Consider the following 21193-nt stretch of genomic DNA (forward strand, 5'->3'; position numbering starts at 1 on the left):
ATGCTTTATTTTTCCAACTTAAAACGCTCAGAGGATAAATAATTTCGAATTTTATTTCCTAACTTATTAGACTTTTGATTCATAGATGGTGCTAGTAGCATCTTTGGTAATTATTTTGATTATTTCATTCATAGGAGATTCTGACCAATAGAAAGCTACAGAAATCTGAATTAAATCGATAATTTTTGATAATTGCCCGTCGTTAAGTATATTACGTCAGATGCCCTTCGTTGCTACGAAAAAAATACATTCAGTGACATTAATGACAATTAATGTTTTAAAAATTATAAAAGTGATGACTTTCAATCGTCAAATATTTATAAAAACTTTGTGTTTAATTGTACTACATAATTTGTACTTACATAAATAAATTACAATAAAATTTTGGTTTTGAACAGTTTTATTCATGAAATAATCGCAACAAATTGCACTCGACCTCTAAAATTATTATCGAATTTTTGCCCACGTGACACTTTGACATAATTTCACTCCCCTTCGGGTCGTGAAATTAAAACTGTCAAATTGTCACTCGGGACGAATTCGATAATTTTAGAGCTCTTGTGCAATTACTACTGATTATTTAATTCATAGGAGATTCTGACCAATAAACAGCTACAGAAATCTGAATTAAATTGATAATTTTTGATAATTGCCCGTCGTTAAGTATATTACGTCAGATGCCCTTCGTTGCTACGATAAAAATACATTCAGTGACATTAATGACAATTAATGTTTTAAAAATTATAAAAGTGATGACTTTCAATCGTCAAATATTTATAAAAACTGTGTGTTTAATGGTACTTACATAAATAATTTACAATAAAATTTTGGTTTTGAACAGTTTTATTCATGAAATAATCGCACCAAATTGCACTCGACCTCTGAAATTAATATATAATTTTTGCTCTCGTGACACTTTGACATAATTTCACTCGCCTTCGGCTCGTGAAATTAAAACTGTCAAAGTGTCACTCGGGAAAAATTCAATAATTTCAGAGCTCTTGTGCAATTACTACTGATAACTACCCGGAAAGGATGAAAGGATTTGATTTCAGTTTAGTGCCTGTACCCAGGTACTCCGATGAGGAAACGGATATTCCGAAATAGGTATAAGCACATAGTAGAGGCTCTGTATTGTAATCAGATCTGAACCATCTTTTCTTTTCTTTTAATCTTCTTCTATTGCCGACTTAACTAATGAAGGTTAGCTATAACCATTGCAAATTCGTCTCTATCTTCTGCTTTTCTGAAAAGCGTCTGTGTGTTTAACCCGGTCCAGTCTCGAATGTCTTCCACGTCTTCTTCGTGGAAGAAGACGCATCTCCTGGCTAAACAATTTGAGAGCTTGGTTTAACTGCACTTCTGTTGATCTCTTTAGAGCAACAGAGCATGCTGGAGAGCCCCAGCAACCAATTTAAATATTAATTACTTTTGATTTAAAGTTTAATAACTCGGGAAAAAAGATTCGAAATTATTTATCCTCTGAGCTTTTTAAGTTGGAAAAATAAAGCATAACAGAGTGGCGAAATACTCGACACGGGAAATCTAAATTGCATTTCACGTCCTGTCATTCACTGTAATAATAATTCTAGCGAACTATTTCCTTTAATATCCACCATAGGTAAATAAAGTATAAACTAAAAGAAAAGGAAAGATGGTTAAGATTTGATACAGTACAGAGCCTCTACTATGTGCTTATACGTATTTCGGAATAACCGTTTCCTCATCGGAGCACCTGGGTAGAGGCACTGAACTGAAATCAAATCCTTTCATCCTTTCCGGGTAATTATCAAAATAATTACCAAAGATGCTACTAGCACCATCTATGAATCAAAAGTCTAATAAGTCAGGAAATCAAATTCGAAATTATTTATCCTCTGAGTTTTTTAAGTTGGAAAAATAAAGCATAACATAGTGGCGAAATACTCGACAAGTGAAATCTAAATTTGGTGAATAAAGTATAAAAAGGTGAATAAAGTATAAACTAAAAGAAAAAAAAGATGGTTCAGATTTGATTAAAGTACAGAGCCTCTACTATGTGCTTATAGTAGGGGAGCAAAGTATGCTAAATGTGCAGTCACTCGAGCGTTATGGGGACCTATTGTGTTGTGAAGAGTAGGTCTTAAAACCAAAAAAAGTTAAGTAAAGTTTTCCATTTTAGTGGGCGCTTGCCATTTTTTAATTTAATTTTCCATTTCCAACAATCGATTTTTCCCATTATAACGCCATCTATCCATAATTCGAAAAAATGTTTTGAATAAAAGTTACTTATTTTTACGTAAGGAATCCAAATCTGCAATAAAAAAAAATGGAGGCTCCTATTTAAGATTTTAAAGTAATCCCTACTCCACCTCCGTGGGGGGTCGTGTTTGGTGCCATTCGATAGATTTTTAAAAAATATTGAATAAGTGTATTTTACAGGTTTTTGATCTGACGTTCATTTCGTGAAATATCGCGGGATTCGTATTTAAAATATTAAATTTACCCCCCCACCTCTCTCCGTGGGAAGTCGTGTTTAGTATCATTTGATAGATTTTTAAAAAATATTGAGCACGTATTTTTTAGTTTTTCGATCTGTCATTCATTTCGCGAAATATTCGCTTTTTTCTTGTGAAACTTTGGGACTCACCCATTTCCTTACGCCCGGCTCAAATCGTCAGATTTTTTAAATATACACATGTACTTTTGCATGTACTTAACTTACCTTATCTTGATCTGACAATTTCGAGTTTTTTTAAGGATAGAGTTTTTTTCGGGCTCCCCTTAACGAACTCCCCTGTGTTAAGAGCCAATATATGGTAGAGGTACATCTGCAGGGTACCATATGATAATCTGACGCGCTCGAATAAGTGCAAAAATCCCCGCTTGGGCTCCCCTACCATTATACGTATTTCGGAATAACCGTTTCCTCATCGGAGCACCGGGTAGAGGCACTGAACTGAAATCAAATCCTTTTATCCTTTCCTGGTAACTATCAAAATAATTAACAAAGATGCTACTAGCACCATCTATGAATCAAAAGTCTAATAAGTCAGGAAGTAAAATTCGAAATTATTTATCCTCTGAGCTTTTTAAGTTGGAAAAATAAAGCATAACATACTTTATTCACCTTTGGTGGATATTAAAGGAAATAGTTCGCTAAAATTATTATCACGGCGAACGACAGGACGTGAAATCCAATTTAGATTTCCCTTGTCGAGTATTTCGCCACTCTGTAATGCTTTATTTTTCCAACTTAAAAAGCTCAGAGGATAAATATTTTCGAATTTTATTTCCTGACATTAGACTTTTGATTCATAGATGGTGCTAGTAGCATCTTTGGTAATTATTTTGATAATTATCCGGAAAGGATGAAAGGATTTGATTTGAGTTCAGTGCCTCTACCCAGGTGCTCCGATGAGGAAACGGTTATTCCGAAATAAGTATAAGCACATAGTAGAGGCTCTGTACTGTAATCAAATCTGAACCATCTTTTCTTTTCTTTTAGTTTATACTTTATTCACCTTTGGTGGATATTAAAGGAAATAGTTCGCTAAAATTATTATCACGGCGAATGACAGGACGTGAAATGCAATTTAGATTTCCCTTGTCAAGTATTTCGCCACTCTGTTATGCTTTATTTTTCCAACTTAAAAAGCCAAGAGGGTAAATAATTTCGAATTTTATTTCCTGACTTTTAGATTTTAGAAAAAGATTACTTAAAAAAAAACCGCTTATAACCGAGACAATAACAACAAGGAAAACCGATTATTCAGGAGCAAAAAAACAGGTTTTAGGTTATAACCGGTAAGTTTTTCTCAGCCGTAAAGCGGCTCCACAACCTGGACTATACGTTGATAAACCCACATCGCATGCTCTTGTTATCCTTATTTCTTGCAGTACAAATTTATTCCTCTCGACACTTTCCTGGAGAAACAGGTCATAAGTAATTAATATTTAAATTGGTTGCTGGGGCTCTCCAGCACGCCGCTGGTCTAGTAAACCAACTTTAAATTAATTAAGTTCAACAGACTGTAACCGCACTCGAGTTGGGATATTGACAATCGTGTTTTTTCACAGGATTATAAACCTTTGGGCCGGCGAAAAACAATAAAAGAGTTGTTTGTTTTTAGTGGTTAACGATCTTTTAGGTTCATCTGCAACTGTGTTTAATTAAAAGCTCTTTTTTAATTAAACTCCTCCAAATTGAATCAATTTAGCAATTATGTTATTCAATTTTTATTAGGGCTTTGCTTAAATTAAACTTTATTTATTTGGATTTTTATTGAGCTGAAAAAGAAGCTTTTATACAATACAAAGTTCACAAAAATAGTGCTTTCGTTATCCTAATGGCCTTTTCAAAATGGTGGTAAAGTCATAAAAATAACCCCCCCTTTTATAAATCTTATATTGTTTAAAATTTGAAATCAGAAAGCAGCCAAGAAGCAGTCATCATCCTACTAAATGAACAAAATGTGTAGCAAACTTATCAGCAGAATGCAACAGCCTTTGCTTGTCAATAATTAAAGAAGAAGCGAAGAACCAGAATATACTAACAATAGCGGATAAGAAAATCTGAAAGACAGGTCTCAATCATACACAATATATATGCAAACACAATACACTGTTACGTCCTTGGAATATCCAACATGTGGCGAAGGATATAGAGACTATTTATAGCAGTGTTTAAGTAAATATTTTCAGAGCCTTTTAGTTTTGTATTTGTTACTGCATTTTAGAAGTTAATTTCACAAAATAAATTTATTACGAAATTCAATTTTTTTAAATACCGTTTTTGGCTCTGACTTTCGTAATTGGCGCAGTCAATCAGTAGGATTTTTCGAGATTGTACAAAATGTTCGTGTTAAGCTTGCCGAATTTTAAGTGTAATTTTTTTTCCTAAAGATGCACGGAAAAACTAAGTTTCGTGTGCGGATATTGACAATCGTGTTTTTTTCACAGGATTATAAACCTTTGGGCCGGCGAAAAACAATAAAAGAGTTGTTTGTTTTTAGTGGTTAACGATCTTTTAGGTTATCTGCAACTGTGTTTAATTAAAAGCTCTTTTTTAATTAAACTCCTCCAAATTGAATCAATTTAGCAATTATGTTATTCAATTTTTATTAGGGCTTTCCTTAAATTAAACTTTATTTATTTAGATTTTTATTAAGCTGAAAAAGAAGCTTTTACTACTGGAATGGGTAGGTTGAAATTTATTTACGATAATATGCTATTATTGGTAAAGGGATACCGATATCATATTGGTAATAAAACTTGGAGAGTAACTGAAGTGTTCCAGAAATACAACTCAGCATTATCAACAATTCCTACCCTGACGTCCTCAAAGACGGAATGGGACGTTTCATCGCCGCCGCCGGTTCATCGCTGCCGTTTCGATGCCGCCGATTCATCGCCAGTCCATTTCATCGCCGTCCGTTTCATCGCCAACCGTTTAATCGCCAGTTAGTCAGTTGATTTTGTATTATGGGAGATAACTCGACACGACGTTAAATTCAGTTCAAAACTTATGTCAATTAAACAGATAAAAAATATTATTATATTTACTGTTCTATTTCTAATTCCCCTAAATTTTATACTAAATAGTACTAAAGTGTAGTGTTAAATGGCCTTTGTAGAAATAATATATATGTTCAAATTTATGTAGTGTCAGGTTGCATTAGGTCATTTCCTAGAATTCCTAATTAATATTAAAAATAAATAATAAATTTAACTGTCGAAAATTGATTGACTGACTGGCGATGAATCGGCCGGCGATGAAGTGGCGGCGATGAACTGGCGGCGATGAACTGGCGGCGATGAAACGTCCTAAACCGCCTCAAAGACACAACAGTGTCGCGTCTCTGCTAGATGCACTGCATACAGTGGATGTACAGTGGGTTAAAAAAAAAACTGATACGACTCTTTAAGCGTATTTTGTAGAAAATTGAGCAGTATACTTTCTTCTTCTTCTTCTTCTTTTTGTTTTTGGTCTCACTGCAAGGCAATTACCAGCACGATTTATAGGCGATCTTGATGTAGTCTGGCTCTAAGCCATATCAAAATCGCTGATTATGTTCTTGTAAAAAGCTTTTGATGAGTTGTGATATAATGAATATGAGTTTAATTATATTTAATTTATTATATTTTAAAGGATAAATACTTATTATTTACATACTACCACTGTCACTGCCAAATCTTAAAATTTGTCAGATAACTTCAACCTCAAAAAATGGCTGTTTGTTTGTTTATTTTATTATTTGTCTGTCATAATAAATGTAATATAATGTAAGACCAATCATACACTGCTCAAAATGATCAAATCTTACTAAGAGTCGTATCAGTTTTTTTAGGAACCAGCTGTACGTGATGTAACCGACGAGAGATGGGCAAAACGCGGGATTCTGACGCCTAAAACTGGGACACATCGGCTAAGGGAAGAAACCCCAAAGAAAATCAAACGGAGCAGTGGGCCTGCAACATGTTTTCTGTATTCTTATCCACAAAAAATCATAATCAGCCTCGGAACAAGACTGGAAACTCAAGACGACAACAGCAACGAAAAATGACAATATAACTTTTGGTACGAAGAATGTGAGAGGTACTAGAAATAAGGTGGAAAAAAAATACGGGCAATTGACAAACAGAAAATAAATCTTATTGAATTAACAGAAATAAAGAAAAAAAGGGAGTTTAACCAAAATAAAGACAAAATATACATATGTACACTTGAGTCCACGATTCTTTACCCGTGCGTCATTAATACTTGGCGAGATAAAACACACACTTCTTATCTAGCATCATTCTCCCACGCATTTAACTAAAGGCAAACCAGCTACCGCCTGTTATTAAGTAAAAACACATGTTATTTTTATGAACGCTCTAAACTCAGTACATCGAAAAGATAGGTACAAAAAAGACGATTGGGGATGTTTTCAGGATTTTAAGTACAATTTGTGACGTTTCTGGTTTGTTTACTTTTGTGGCTGTCAGTCTGTTGAATTTTTTGCTGTTTTTATGTCGAATTATTGCATTTTGAAGTTTTGTATAGTCCACAAACAGCTGTTCTCACAATTAATTTTATGAAGAAAGTGAAAAAAGTATATTAAAGTGTGTAAATATATTTAATTTCCTTGGCTAAGCGCTTTCGACATATGTGTCATCATCAGAGCTATTGCTACAATAAAAAGTTAAACTAATGAGTAAAAAGATGTCTAAATACAAAGTTTTTAACTAACGCCAAAGTATATAAAATATTAATTAAAAATGTATATAAATACAAAGTATATAAATTTTATATTGGAGTTTGAAATTTTATAGTAAATGCATTTTATTTTGACATTCATTTTTACAACATACAAAGCTAACCTCATTCGCACAGTTAAGAAATGGTTGTTTAAGTTTCCGCCAAAGTGAATAAAATGACAAGAAAATATTTTATTATGTTTTTGTTATAAATTGTTAATGAATCACTAATTATATTAAATAATTTATTAAGCTACTTCAAATGTAGCTGTAATTCTGCACCAAAATTTTAAAGTAAAACTTACATTTGACATTTTATTTATTTGATAACGTCACATTTTATAATATAACCCGTGATCGGAACAGTGGCCACTTTCTATCATTTGCTGTTGCGTGGAGTAAATTTCCAACTTATTTCGTATGCTTTAAATGATGACGCACGGGTAAAGAACCCTGGACTCAGCTGTATATGGCGGAGTCTAAAAAGAAGAACATGCGAAAGAAGGAGTGGCAATCCTAGTCAAAAATAAATATAAGAAAAACATCACTAGTTGGTAAATAATCAATGAATGTATAGCGGTACGCTTTAATTACTATTTTTGCTAATTTTATTTTCTTAATTTTTGATAACTTTTCTCAAAACGAAACGGCATTGGTCATTTAAAATCCACATGTGATATACAAACCATATGCAGTTGATTTCGAGAAACGAAAGGTTATCTCTTAAACATATTGTGTAAGATTAATGTTTCTTTCAAGGAAACACTAATAGGTTACGATGCCCCAGATCGCCACACTCTTTATGTCAATTTTTTAAAATACAAAAAGCTTCTAATCTCAGGTAGTAATTTATGGGTCATCTCAAAACCACAAAACAGTTGACATAAAAGTGGTGGTGCGGAGGCCAGTCACTTCACAGCATGCAAACGATGCAGACAAACCCTCGGCTCGCTGACAATCAACCCTCGTTCGAGATATAAGCAAACACACCGCTTGTTCACCCAAAATAAATAAATATATTACTGTTCGTCGTTAATTTTCTTTTTATTATTTTTAATTAATTCCGTCAACTCACACCTACCGGAATAAATGAATAATAAAGACGAATACAATCGACTAAGTTTACAATCCAATGACATCTAAAACAACATAATGTTATTCTACATCCCACCAGACAATGGGAACCTTTTCTGGTTACACCTCCGTGGCTTCTATAATTTGCAAGCCATAACGGTTGCTGAGACTAAGGAAGATGGGAGAATTTTACAATTTATAATTCACGTCCCATCGGCCCAGCGTGGTAAAGTTCCAACGAGAATGGTTCCCCTCGTTCTCAAATCAGAGTAAACATGTTCAAAAATTAATGACCATGTTCAATTTCGTTGTAAAACGAAAATACAGCCGCATCATATTCTAGGCCAATCAGAAAGTGCAGCAAGCACCTCTACCGGTTTCGAAACTTATTAGTCTCTCATCAGGAGGCACATATACTGCTCTCTCTGATCCAACCAAAACAAACCTTTAATTTTCAAAACATATCTAAATTTTATGATATAATAATAAATCCACTTAGTAAATATTTGATTAGTTTTACTTATATGACTGAAACAGTATAGACATTTGCTCAATAAGAATCAAAAATTTCGCTTACAAATCCTACACCGATACAGTTAATTTCTGGACCGAAATAGCATAGGATATGTAACTAATATTCTGCATACAAAACCTACTTGAATTCAGTCGCCCCCATGACTGAAATAGTATAGGTTTTGTAAATTCGCATCCCCACCATGGTCACGCACGGATCTCATAGATGAAACAATATCACAAATAAGTATCACTCGACAAATTGTGATTTTGGGAGACCTCAACGGCAGAACTCACAGCAAACAATACAATAAGATCACAGGCCCTTTCGGTGTAAAAATGTGTTAAACACTCACTTAGAATCACTAATTAAACCAAAAAATGAAATTCAATGATAGTAGATTGAAAAAAAAAACATCAATATTTCTATAAAAGAAAATTGGATCAAGCTCTCCCTAGAGAATAGAACACAGTATTCTCTAGGAAGTAAAGTATTGTCTAGGAAAATATACCTGGTCAAACACATGGCTAAATACATAGGTGTTGGACGGACATCTGCTAATAGGGCTGAAGTACTGCGGAAATCAAGCAGAAATCAGTTCAGTGTTATAACAGGCTTCTGTACTGGATATGCTCCGTCAAGGGACACCTGTATACAATTGGATTGTTTCATGAAGACTTGAGCTGCAAACTGGGTCTACTCCAAAATCCCGACAGCCAAAATCCCGACAGCCACAATCCCAATGGCCAAAATCCCGACACGCCAGAATCTCGACAGGCTAAAATCCCGACAGGCCAGAATCCCGACAGGTTTGATTAGTTTCTTTTTAACATATAATTACATTTATTTCTTGTTTTTTGTTTATGGCCATCTGTTTTTATTTTGTGTTACTAAACAAAAGTATTTACCACTTTATTTGAACTAATTTTCTAAATAAAATTTCTAACATGGGTATATGAATTAAATTATTGTTTTTGCCAATAGGGTGTAACAAAAATACAGGTCATAAATTAAATCACATATTCTGGGACCAAAAATAGTTCGAATGAACCTAACTTACCTTAGTACAAATATGCACATAAAAAAAGTTATAGCCCTTTGAAGTTACAAAATGAAAATCGATTTTTTCGAATATATCGAAAACTATTAGAGATTTTTTATTGAAAATGGATATGTGGCATTCTTACGGCAGGAGCATCTTAAAGAAAAATTATAGTGAAATTTGTGCTCCCCACAAAAAATTTATGGGGGTTTTGTTCCCTTAAACCCCCCAAACTTTTCTGTACGTTCCAATTAAATTATTATTGTGGTACCATTAGTTAAATTAAATATTTTTAAAACTTTTTTGGCTCTTAGTATTTTTTCGATAAGGCAGTTTTTATCGAGTTGCGGCTTCTTTTTTAATATGTTTACATAAAAATTTTATGGGGGTTTTGTTCCTTTAAACCCCCCAAATGTTTGTGTACGCTCCAATTAAACTATTACTGCGATACCATTAGTTAAACAAAATGTTTTTAAAACTTTTTTGCCTCTTTGTATTTTTTCGAGAAGGCAACTTTTATCGAGATATGGCTTCTTTTTTAATACGGTTCAAAATATACCTAAAAATGTAAATCATACATAAATTTTCATATTTTTACAAAGTCTCCATAATCGTACTTAACCATATACAAATATGTGGTGGATTTGACAAATATTCAAAATATCTCGATAAAAACTGAATTTTCGAAAAAGTACTAAGAGCCAAAAAAGTTTTAAAAATATTGTGTTTAAGTAATGGTAATACAATAACAATTTAATTGGAACGTACACAAAAGTTTGGGGGGGTTTAAAGGAACTAAACCCCCTTAAAATTTGTGTAGGGTGTCCAAATTTCACTCTAATTTTTTCTTAAGATGCTACTGTCGTAAAAATGCCATATGTCCATTTTCAATAAAAAATCTTTAATAGTTTTCGATATATTGGAAAAAATCGATTTTCATTTTGTAACTTCAAAGGGTTGTAACTTTTTTATATGCACATTTGTACTAAGGTAAGTTAGGTTCAATCAAACTATTTTTGGTCCCAGAATATGTGATTAAATTTATGACCTGTATTTTCGTTACACCCTGTATAGTCCAATAAAATATGTATAATCAAATCCTGATTTCAAGTTTACTTTCACATAATAGATATTATCATGTCACTTACAACCTTCCATTTCAGTAAGTATAGCTTTTATATTATAAAATGAAGTGTTTAAATAATTTTTTCTTTTAAAATACATAATAATTAGTACCCGTACTTATTAGTAAGTAATAATTTTTCAATTTCAATACTCTATAATATGATTTTTTATTGCATTTTTTGAAAAGAAAACAATAAATATTCAAAATGTAGTGGTCGGAATTTTTACTTATGCGAGGATTGTTGCATGTCGGGATTTTGGCGTGTCGGGATTCTGGCGTGTCGGTGTTTTGGCCGTCGGGATTTTGGCTGTCGGGATTTTGGGCGCCACCGCTGCAAACTCTATAGCAGATAACCTGAAACGGAAAACCATATTTTGCATCCCTGTATTAGATTACAGGCGGCAAATACTCTTTGACTATAATCAAGTGACTTCAAAAATATATGGAAGGTGCTTATGAACTAGAGCTATATAAGCGGGTACAGGGTTCCAGAATCCTGGAATGGGTATTATGAGCGAATAGGACATGTACAACAGCCCATTGGCTGAAGTACGATTTATAATATACAGCTTCGTGGAAAAAGTATTTTATAAATATTTTCGACGTTGTTTTGATCACTTCTTTAATTCATAGATTTTTTTATTTTCTGCTTGTAATCATTTGTCTATTTCTGATTCTAAGATCTAAATTACCATCTGCTACTGGATTTTTTAACACGCTCTATTTAAATAAATTAAAGTACCTGTATCCATAAGTCATTCATATAAGTACCAATTCACTAGTATCGATTATAGTTATTAAAATATCTTTTATAACTTAAAATATGGGGAACGTGAGATAATACTAGAGATAGTAGCAGATCTAGACGTTTGCCTTGGAGGGAATTTCCAATAAAACACCAACCAAAAGACACAAAAAAGATAAACCCAAACTACATAAAAGACATAAATAATATCTTATATGCATTAAGTTCCCTTAATTTTCGTAACTAGCAGGTTTATTGGTTTGAATTTTTCTGTATGTGGTTTAAGTTTCATGTCAGCTAATATATTTCTATGTTTCAATAACTTTTTTCTTTAATCTTGGACCTTGTTGGAGGGAGAGAAATTTTCCCTGTTTTTCCCCGTAGATTCGCCACTGATTAGAGACCTAAACTTCGTACTAATTTATGTCTGTTTTTTAAATATAATTTCTCTGTAATACAGCGAGACTTGTAGCACTTTCACGTAAGCTTTAGTTTCCGTTAGGAAATTTAAAGCGAAAGCGTGACAAATTATATACCTACCTCTGTTCCTGTTCATTCCCGGCTGCTTGTTTAGTTTTGTTATATCTTGCCTTTCTTTATTCTTCATAAAAGACGAAAATTCAACTTGATACTTAACATCTTAAAGGTTGTCGCTATTTAAATAACGTTCACAAATGACTTTAGTAAGTAAAGGAGGATAATTATACGAAGCTTAATGATTCAGCGTATTTTCATAGCAATTTTTGCATAGCATGAAATTTTCAATTTAAAACAGGAAAAGGACACCGCACACATCTTATGGAAACTATAATGTCACTCAAATTCAATAAAATTTATACGAATAGATCGTTTTAAATTAATGGTCAATTCTTATCATTGCGCCAACTCTTAATTATGATTAATTACGGCGCAAATTGCAATTAAAGTTTATCGAAATCACATTTTTGGAGTCAATAAAAGTGTCAGTTACAATCACTATTGTTTTGGGTGCTATTCAAAGCAACTTAAACCCCGCTGGGCCTAAGCGGATTAGTGAAACTATTATAATAAGATGCTTAATAGCCCGAGAAGATTTATGAAGTACCGATATTTTGGGTATTTTAAAATATTTTTCTCTCTCTAACTTATGTACGTACCCATTTGATTTATTTATATCAATGTCTGCTCTTATTATTGAAAATTCGGAGTTAGCGTTAATTTGAAACGAATCTATTCATATAAATTTTATTGAATTTGACTGACATTATATTTTCCATAAGATGTGTGCGGTGTCCTTTAAAAGGTATAAGTGTCAGCTGAAAATTGTTGTTAAGTAAATATGGAGTAAATAAATATCTATCCTCAATATCACTTTATCATCGGTTCTCAATCTATCCAATTCTTTCTTGGTCTTCCTACTGACCGATGTCCCACCATAGTTCCGCTAAGCGTTCTATTGGGTATTCTGTCGTTATCCATTCATATAAAGTGACCTGCCCAGCGCAGTCTTTTTATTTTTGCATAATTTGCTATAGAAAGTTCTTTGTAATATTGGTATAACTAGTGGTTGAATCATATTCTCCATATACCATTGTCGCAAATGGGTCCCAGTATCCTCCTTAATATCTTTCTTTCAAAAGTATTATTAAGGTTTATTTTCTTTTTGTCCTGACCGTTTAAGGGTAAAAACATGCCGAAGGTACATGGATGAGCGCGGTGTAGGTCGCGATCGCGGTCGCTACATCGATATCAAAACAAACCTTCATTTTCTTATGAGATTGCACATACCGAGGATGTGTCACCCGTTCACCCTCACGACCTTGCATTACGGTTTACAGCGTTGTCAATGCCAAAACAGGATAAGGAAAGTATCATCGGTATGTTCTGCCCGTAATCGATGTAAACCTCGACCGCTATCGCGACCTACACCGCGCTCATCCATGTATCTTCGGCACCTATTTTCATAACGGCGATTACATCCACGCCATCCACTATTAATGATGACCGAAAGCAAAAAACTAGGAGGAAATACACTTTTTCCACCTACCTCTACGGAAAGTATACTTTTCCGGACCTGATTGTAGGGAGCAAAGTAGTACTTTTCCTCCCTAGGGAGGAAAAGTAAAAGTGACGTCATGGCAATATTCTATTATCTATTACGTAAGTATCTATACATTTTAACGTTTATTTATTATAGAACACCCTTTATTTTGCAGAATGGAAAAAAAAACAGTAAATTGTTATTGTGATTTAAAGAGGGACAGTAAAACCACTTCTCTGTCGGCACTTTGATCTCAAGAAGTAATACCGGCAGTACGCAATTGATAATTCACCAGTGGTGGATGCGGGTTTTTCCTGTTAAAACCCGTACGTTTTTATACGACTAGCAATGCGAGAGTGGGGCAAAAGCGACTAAGAACATTGCGTGGTCGCCATACGCCACTACAGATTTTACTTCCAATTTTTTGGAGAGTGGTTCTACCCCTCTTTATATTGTGGTTTTAGTTTTCTAATAAATTGTGTTAGTTAGTTACATAAATAAATTATTTAAAAATGAAAAAATGACTTGTATTTGAGGAAGGTGGAAAAATCATATGTATATCATGGGAGTAAAGTGCCTTTTCCTCCCTTGAATTATTACTGCCCTCCACTACGCGTCGGGCAGTAAACTTCATTCTCGGGAGGAAAAGTAGCACTTTCCTCCCTTGTTATATAAATAGCTATTACTGGCACTTGCTAAATTATTCAGTAAATGTCTGTGAAAAGCGATAACACCGACGCAGTGGAACAACGCAGAAATCGTCTTACTCCATAAGAAGTAATAAACCTTTCTGTTGTGCTTATTTTAATTTATACAGGGAGTTGAACTTGTTACGATTTTCATATAAAATGGGTTATAACTTTGTAAATACCCTACATAACATAACAAACTTTTATATTTTTGTGATGGAGAAGTTAAGAGGATTTCGAATATAGAACAAAATATAGGGTGTTCCTTAAAAAAACAAGTTTGGTCTGTCACTGGGTTATCGAACACTCTGTAACATTCTAACTAATTTTGTAATACGAAGCTAAAAGTTGGCTACAATTTTTGTTATTAACTTTTATTACTATCTATTACTATAGTAGATCTATTGAGCTTTACCCCACTAATCAATCACCCTGTATAATTGATTTGACATTCAAAGTTGTATTATCGAAGAACATTCTCGCGGAATATCAGCCTGCACTTGAATCGTATAAACAAAACCCGATACCAACAACTACGAAAACACTAAACCGCTTTACTTTTGTTTCCTTCTATCAAATCTGTCATCGAAAAAAAAGTTAAACAGCTTTGTGGAGGAACAGAAACAATGCACATCGCAATCCCTTTTCGAAGGGCGCCTTTGGCTTCGACGCTTCACAATTCTGTAAAACAAACAAAAATTACGAAAACTAGACCGAAGTCTGTTCCAATTTGCTGAGAATTGACGGAAGCCGAAGCCCTAGTTTTATTTAATGTACAAAATAAGGAAATAGGCCCGTAAATGGACATGAAATACGGCGATACTGAGTAATTTTCCGATTCACCACCGAATTACATGAAAATTTGGTTTTAGGTTCCTATTAACCTCTACTTCATTACTGAACTTGAGAGCCCAGGGTTGCATTTACTTGCAGGGTAAAAGCCACCCTTTTTGGAGAGTGAAAAACCATACGTTCAAAATAAGTTCAGAAATGGGTAAATTGACTAATACTAAGCAACTTTTGTTCTATAGAGTTTTTTCACTAAGTCAATAGTTTTCGACTTATTTACGAGTAAAAATGTTCATTTTTCAAAAAAGAAAAAACAGTTTCAGACGGTTTTCGGCAAATAACCCAAAAAGTAAGAGTTTTATCGAAAAAATATTCTTAACAAATATACTAAGCAAACGAAAAAATGGTGAATTTATGAATTCTACAGATCCACTAGGAGCAGTGTTGTAGCTCATAATAGTTATTTATGAAACAGTTCGTGAAGTATGCTTTTTCGAACGCACGCGATGTTTAGAGCACGAGCGACAGCGGAGAGAGTGCTATACATCGCGTAAGTTCGCAAAAAGTACTTCACGCATAGTTTCATACAATATTTTATCTACGTTAAACAAATAAAAAAACTGTAACTCTTCGTCACTGGAATTCATTTCTATTCTACAATTCTTTTAAAACTTTGACATTTAAAAATTCTAACTTCTTTCAAACCACAAAACTGTCAAAACTTTTGTCGTAATTTATTGCTGACAATGTCATCCATCACCATGACAACGCGAAAGTTAAGGATATTTGATTATATGAAAGTGTGCCAAAAATAGTGCGAAAAAGTAAATCCCATTTAAAATACACTGTTACTTCACGCACACTTTAAATCCTTCACGCACTGCTATCTATAATGAGAGATTTTACAAACTAAAAACTTATACATAATATGAGATAGAGTAGATAAATAGATTTTTATTAGTTAAATTCTAAGTGGAATATTTCAACATGAAATAACCAAAAAATTAAGCACTTTTCGGGGAAAACTCATTAAAAATTTTTTAAAATGTGTAATAACAAGCTTTATTTTTATTTTTTATAAAATATTCTAGCAAAAGTAAGCATGTTACGCTCAAACTAAAGTTGCTCAAATTAAAGCTGGTTCTTTATTTTGAGCGTAACTCCAAGAAATTCCGGGTAGAAAGCATTCAAAATGCGGTTTACCTACCTCATAGAAATTTAGAAGAAATTTTCCCCGAACCCCTGATAGGCGAGACAGTGACAATTTGAATGTAGTCAGTAAGAAGTCAGTATCAACTTGCAATCCAGTGTAGCTGGACCCCGTTTTTATTAGTTTAGAGTTACAACTCTTGCGTATTTGTGTTAAAGTATCATTTTAGAATTCAGCGTAGCTGGACGCTATTATAAGTTTAGAGCAGTGATTCCCTAAGTAGTCCAGGTGGATCCCAGGGATCCACAAGGGACCTATAATATATGGACTAACGGGGGTCTACTTTGGCGTGAAATAAAAATGGGGGTTCACAAGTTGTAAGTGGGGGTCCACAAACATTGTATAGTGATTTGGTATTTATTTAAACAAATTTGCATTTTTTTCTCGTAAAATATCAATGGAAAAAATAATGTTTTAATAGTAGGAACTCAAAAATGTCATTATACAGGGTGCGCCAAACCTCTGGTCTTCTTTGATTACGGCTAAACTATGAGATATACAAAAAAATGTTTATAACAAAACTAATGTGTATCAAAGAGGTCTATAATTTAAAATTACTTTTAATTATACAGGGTGAGTCAGAACGACGGTATGAACCAAAGTTGTATTTTTTTAAATGGAACACCCTGTATATTAAATCATTTTTGAATATATTATTTAAAAATATGAAAAATTTGTATAAGGTCTTATAGGGCTAAAGTTAATAATTTTCGAAATATTTACATTTTTATTGAGAAAAATGGTAATATTTATAGGGTTGTGGATTATGTTTCCAAGGAAATAAAAATTTAGGTGATAGGTCAAAGTTTTTAAAATATAGTGTTATTTTTAAATAATTTAATATTTTTTACTTTTAGCCATAAAATATACAGTGTGATCACTATTTGCAAATACAAAATTTTCTAATTTTTTTTAAATGGGACACCCTGTATATTAGTTTTGCGTTTTGTAGTAAATATTACAACCTTTCTTTTGGTATAAGGTTGTATGTACCTAGCATGTTTCGTTTTGTAGATATTTTAAAAAAACTATAGATTTTACGTGTTTGCGGATTTTTTATTTAATTTTTAAAAAAAATAATTATAATCTGGTTTTAGAAACATACACTAAAATATAAAATATGAAAATAAAAACGTAATTAAAGATTAAAATAAATCGTATGCTAGTACAACTCAATTGAATTTAATAACTTTAAATTATTTTACAAAAAATATTTTACCATATTAATGAATGCATAAAATAGTTACTAAATTAAATAAACAACCAAATTTTAAATCAACCATAGTAATTTTTCTACTACAGCAACTTTCCTGTACCAAATTAATTGTTAGTTAAATTGTATTTAGTTAAACTTTTAAATTTACTTACATACATCTTGAGAATATAAAAATTATTATAAAGTATGCTTTGAAACAAATGAATGTTAAATGTATCATCCAAATTATTTATTAATATAAATAGTATTTACTGGTGTCACAAAAACTGGTAATACTTTTGTAGTTGAAATTTTGTAACAATTTTTTATATTTTAAATTTTAATTTTTTAACCGAAAAATGTTTGGATATGACATTTGTTTTGGGCGAAACCATTAGAAATTATTACCAGCTTTTGTGACACGAGTAGGTACATAGATACTATTTACTTCTTAATTTACTTCCATAACGTTCATTTGTTTCAAAGCATACTTTATACGTTCTCAAGATGTAGGTAAATTAAAAAGTTATTAACTGATCTTACTCGTAAATACAATATAACTAACAATTAATTTGGTACAGGAAAGTTGCTGCGGTAGAAGAATTACTACGATTGATTTAAAATTTGGTTGTTTATTTAATTTAGTAACTAATTTATGTATTCATTAATAAGGTAAAACATTTTTTGTAAAATAATTTAAAGTTATTAAATTCAATTGAATTGTACTAGCATACGATTTATTTTAATCTTTAATTACGTTTTTATTTTCATATTTTATATTTTAGTGTATGTTTCTAAAACCAGATTATAATTATTTTTTTTGCAAAAAAATTTTTAAATAAAAGATCCGCAAAAACGTAAAATCTATAGTTTTTTTAAAATATCTACAAAACGAAACATGCTAGGTACATACAACCTTATACCAAAAAAAAGGTTGTAATATTTACTACCAAACGCAAAACTAATATACAGGGTGTCCCATTTAAAAAAAATGAGAAAATTTTGTATTTGCAAATAGTGATCACACTGTATATTTTATGGCTAAAAGTAAAAAATATTAAATTATTTAAAAATAACACTATATTTTAAAAACTTTGACCTATCACCTAAATTTTTATTTCCTTGGAAACATAATCCACAACCCTATAAATATTACCATTTTTCTCAATAAAAATGTAAATATTTTGAAAATTATTAACTTTAGGCCTATAAGACCTTATACAAATTTTTCATATTTTTAAATAATATATGCAAAAATGATTTAATATACAGGGTGTTCCATTTAAAAAAATACAACTTTGGTTCATACCGTCGTTCTGACTCACCCTGTATAATTGAAAATAATTTTAAATTATAGACCTCTTTGATACACATTAGTTTTGTTATAAACATTTTTTTGTATATCTCATAGTTTAGCCGTAATCAAAGAAGACCAGAGGTTTGGCGCACCCTGTAATGCATTATAACAAGTTATTATGATTAAAAACAAGTTTTTGATCAAATTTTAGTGTAGAATACGTTAAAATACCGTTTTTAACATTTTTCTTTATTTCCAAAATACATGTCCTTCGATTTGACTGAAAATTTGCTCACAGATAGCCAAAACACAACACTTTAAGTGGTTAACACCCGGTTTCATAATCAACTTAAAGTGAACATTAACTAAAGTTCACTTTAATGTGTATTACAATTCCATTGATAAAGGTGCCAACTTAAAATTTAAAGTCCACTTTAACTAGTATGAAATCGAGCGTAAAAGAATTTGTATAGTTTTACAATACAAAAAAAAAATCGTAGAATAATATCAGAGTCAAAAATATAGGCGTCCACTGTAAGTACAATTAACTCGGAAAAGGGACCTTTAAAGGGAAAAGGGAGATTTATTTGGACCAATTTCAGTTCCTACTATTTTTTTCGAAAAGTTGAAAATGGCGGAGATGTTGAACAAAAACCACTGCTATCAAACCAAGCAGTATTATGGTCGTGCCTTTACCACATACTGACTAACTGACTCACGTTATTAGTGTTTCATTTTAATTCTATTAAGTCTGTTATCATTATTATTTTAATAAATAAATCGCAAGAAAATATACCTACTATTTTTTATTTATTTTTACCACTCGGGATTTAGGGTTGGAACTCACCCACGACGCCAATTTCCATCGTTAGATCTTCACATTTGGGACGAATTTTGGGAATATGGTAAAAATGTAGAAGCAGGCGGTCCACAGAAACCAATAAATTTTTTATAGTGATCTACGAGAAAAATTAGTTCGGGGACCTCTAGTTTAGAGTTACAACTATTGCTTATTTGTAGTAAAAGTAATCGTTTAGTTATCCACGAGTTTGGATGCAATTGACACTGATTGTGTGCCATATATTTATTGCGTTTATATTTTAGAATCTGCATGCTTCGCAAGCCCTTAAAATTAATTAAAATTATTTCTAAGGAAAAGTTTTTTTAATAGTTTTTTATTTTGGTAAAACAATTGTGAAAATCTCCCCCTAATTAGTCTCCTCAAAATGAAATTAATCGTTACCGCTTTACAATTTACTTTAAACGTATAATATGTACTTATTGTTTATTTATGATCTGTAAGTTTGACCTGTTCAAGGTGCTTTGAACTTTGAACTTGCATTTGCACTTGAGCTTTCACACTGAAATCATTTAAATAAAACAAAAATTTTCATTTTTGAAAAAAAAATTTAATTTTGAAATAACTAAGTGATTAGAAAAATCCCAAAGAGTCAGAAAATGTAGGTTTTGCTGTTTTGAATATTTTGGATGTTTTAATTTTTCTGTAAAACAAAAATTGATTAAGTTATGACTGCTCAAAATTTGCATATACTCATAATCAGTGACTCGTTTAAGTTCGTTCAACTACAAAATTTTTCAAAAATAAGGACTTTAAAAAAATAATTTAAATGATCTTATTGCCTTCAGAAAACCTACAAAATAGTTTTTTAAGCATTTCATATCTTATAAACTAACCGAGTTATGAGTAAAAAACCAATAACTTATTTTAGGAGATATCAGAACACGTGTACTGGAGTTTGTAAGAGGGAGACGTCATAATGTACTATGGAACCTACTTTTCATGAGCTAGAACCCTGCTTCTACTGAATCTACAAACTTCATAAACACACAATTTTTTTGTATTTTTGTAAGATATATATTTGCTACGAATATATTTTCGATAAAATACTTACTTTTTAAGTTATTTGCGAAAAAACATTTGAAAACTTGTTTTTTTTTTGTTGGAAAATGAACATTTTCACTCGCAAATAACTCGAACAGTATTAACTGATTAAAAAAAACTCTACAGAAAAAAAGGTGCTTAACATTAGTCGATTTATCCATTTCTGGACTTATTTTAAACATTCGCTTATTGACTTCTATAGTGGTACATTTTCAGAAAATAGTGTTTTGTAATAACTACCGCTTAAAAATCACGAAATTTCACTTTATATTTGAACGAAAGCGGCATAGAGGTAGTTTGTATAGAATCCCCTAGATAGAGTTGTACCACATGCATATTTCCCTTCATCTCGCTCGAACGGCAGCACT

At 32.0% G+C, this 21193-nt stretch overlaps 2 protein-coding genes across 5 annotated transcripts in view; both read right to left on the bottom strand.

The window, feature by feature from the left end:
- Window positions 1-21193, bottom strand: part of LOC126887942 (uncharacterized) — a 500758-nt gene that overhangs the window by 306681 nt on the left and 172884 nt on the right. The window lies entirely within an intron of this gene.
- Window positions 1-21193, bottom strand: part of LOC114340427 (uncharacterized) — a 643253-nt gene that overhangs the window by 138707 nt on the left and 483353 nt on the right. The window lies entirely within an intron of this gene.

Source organism: Diabrotica virgifera, chromosome 7 (genome assembly GCF_917563875.1).
Source record: "Diabrotica virgifera virgifera chromosome 7, PGI_DIABVI_V3a".
NCBI classification, from domain to species: domain Eukaryota; kingdom Metazoa; phylum Arthropoda; class Insecta; order Coleoptera; family Chrysomelidae; genus Diabrotica; species Diabrotica virgifera.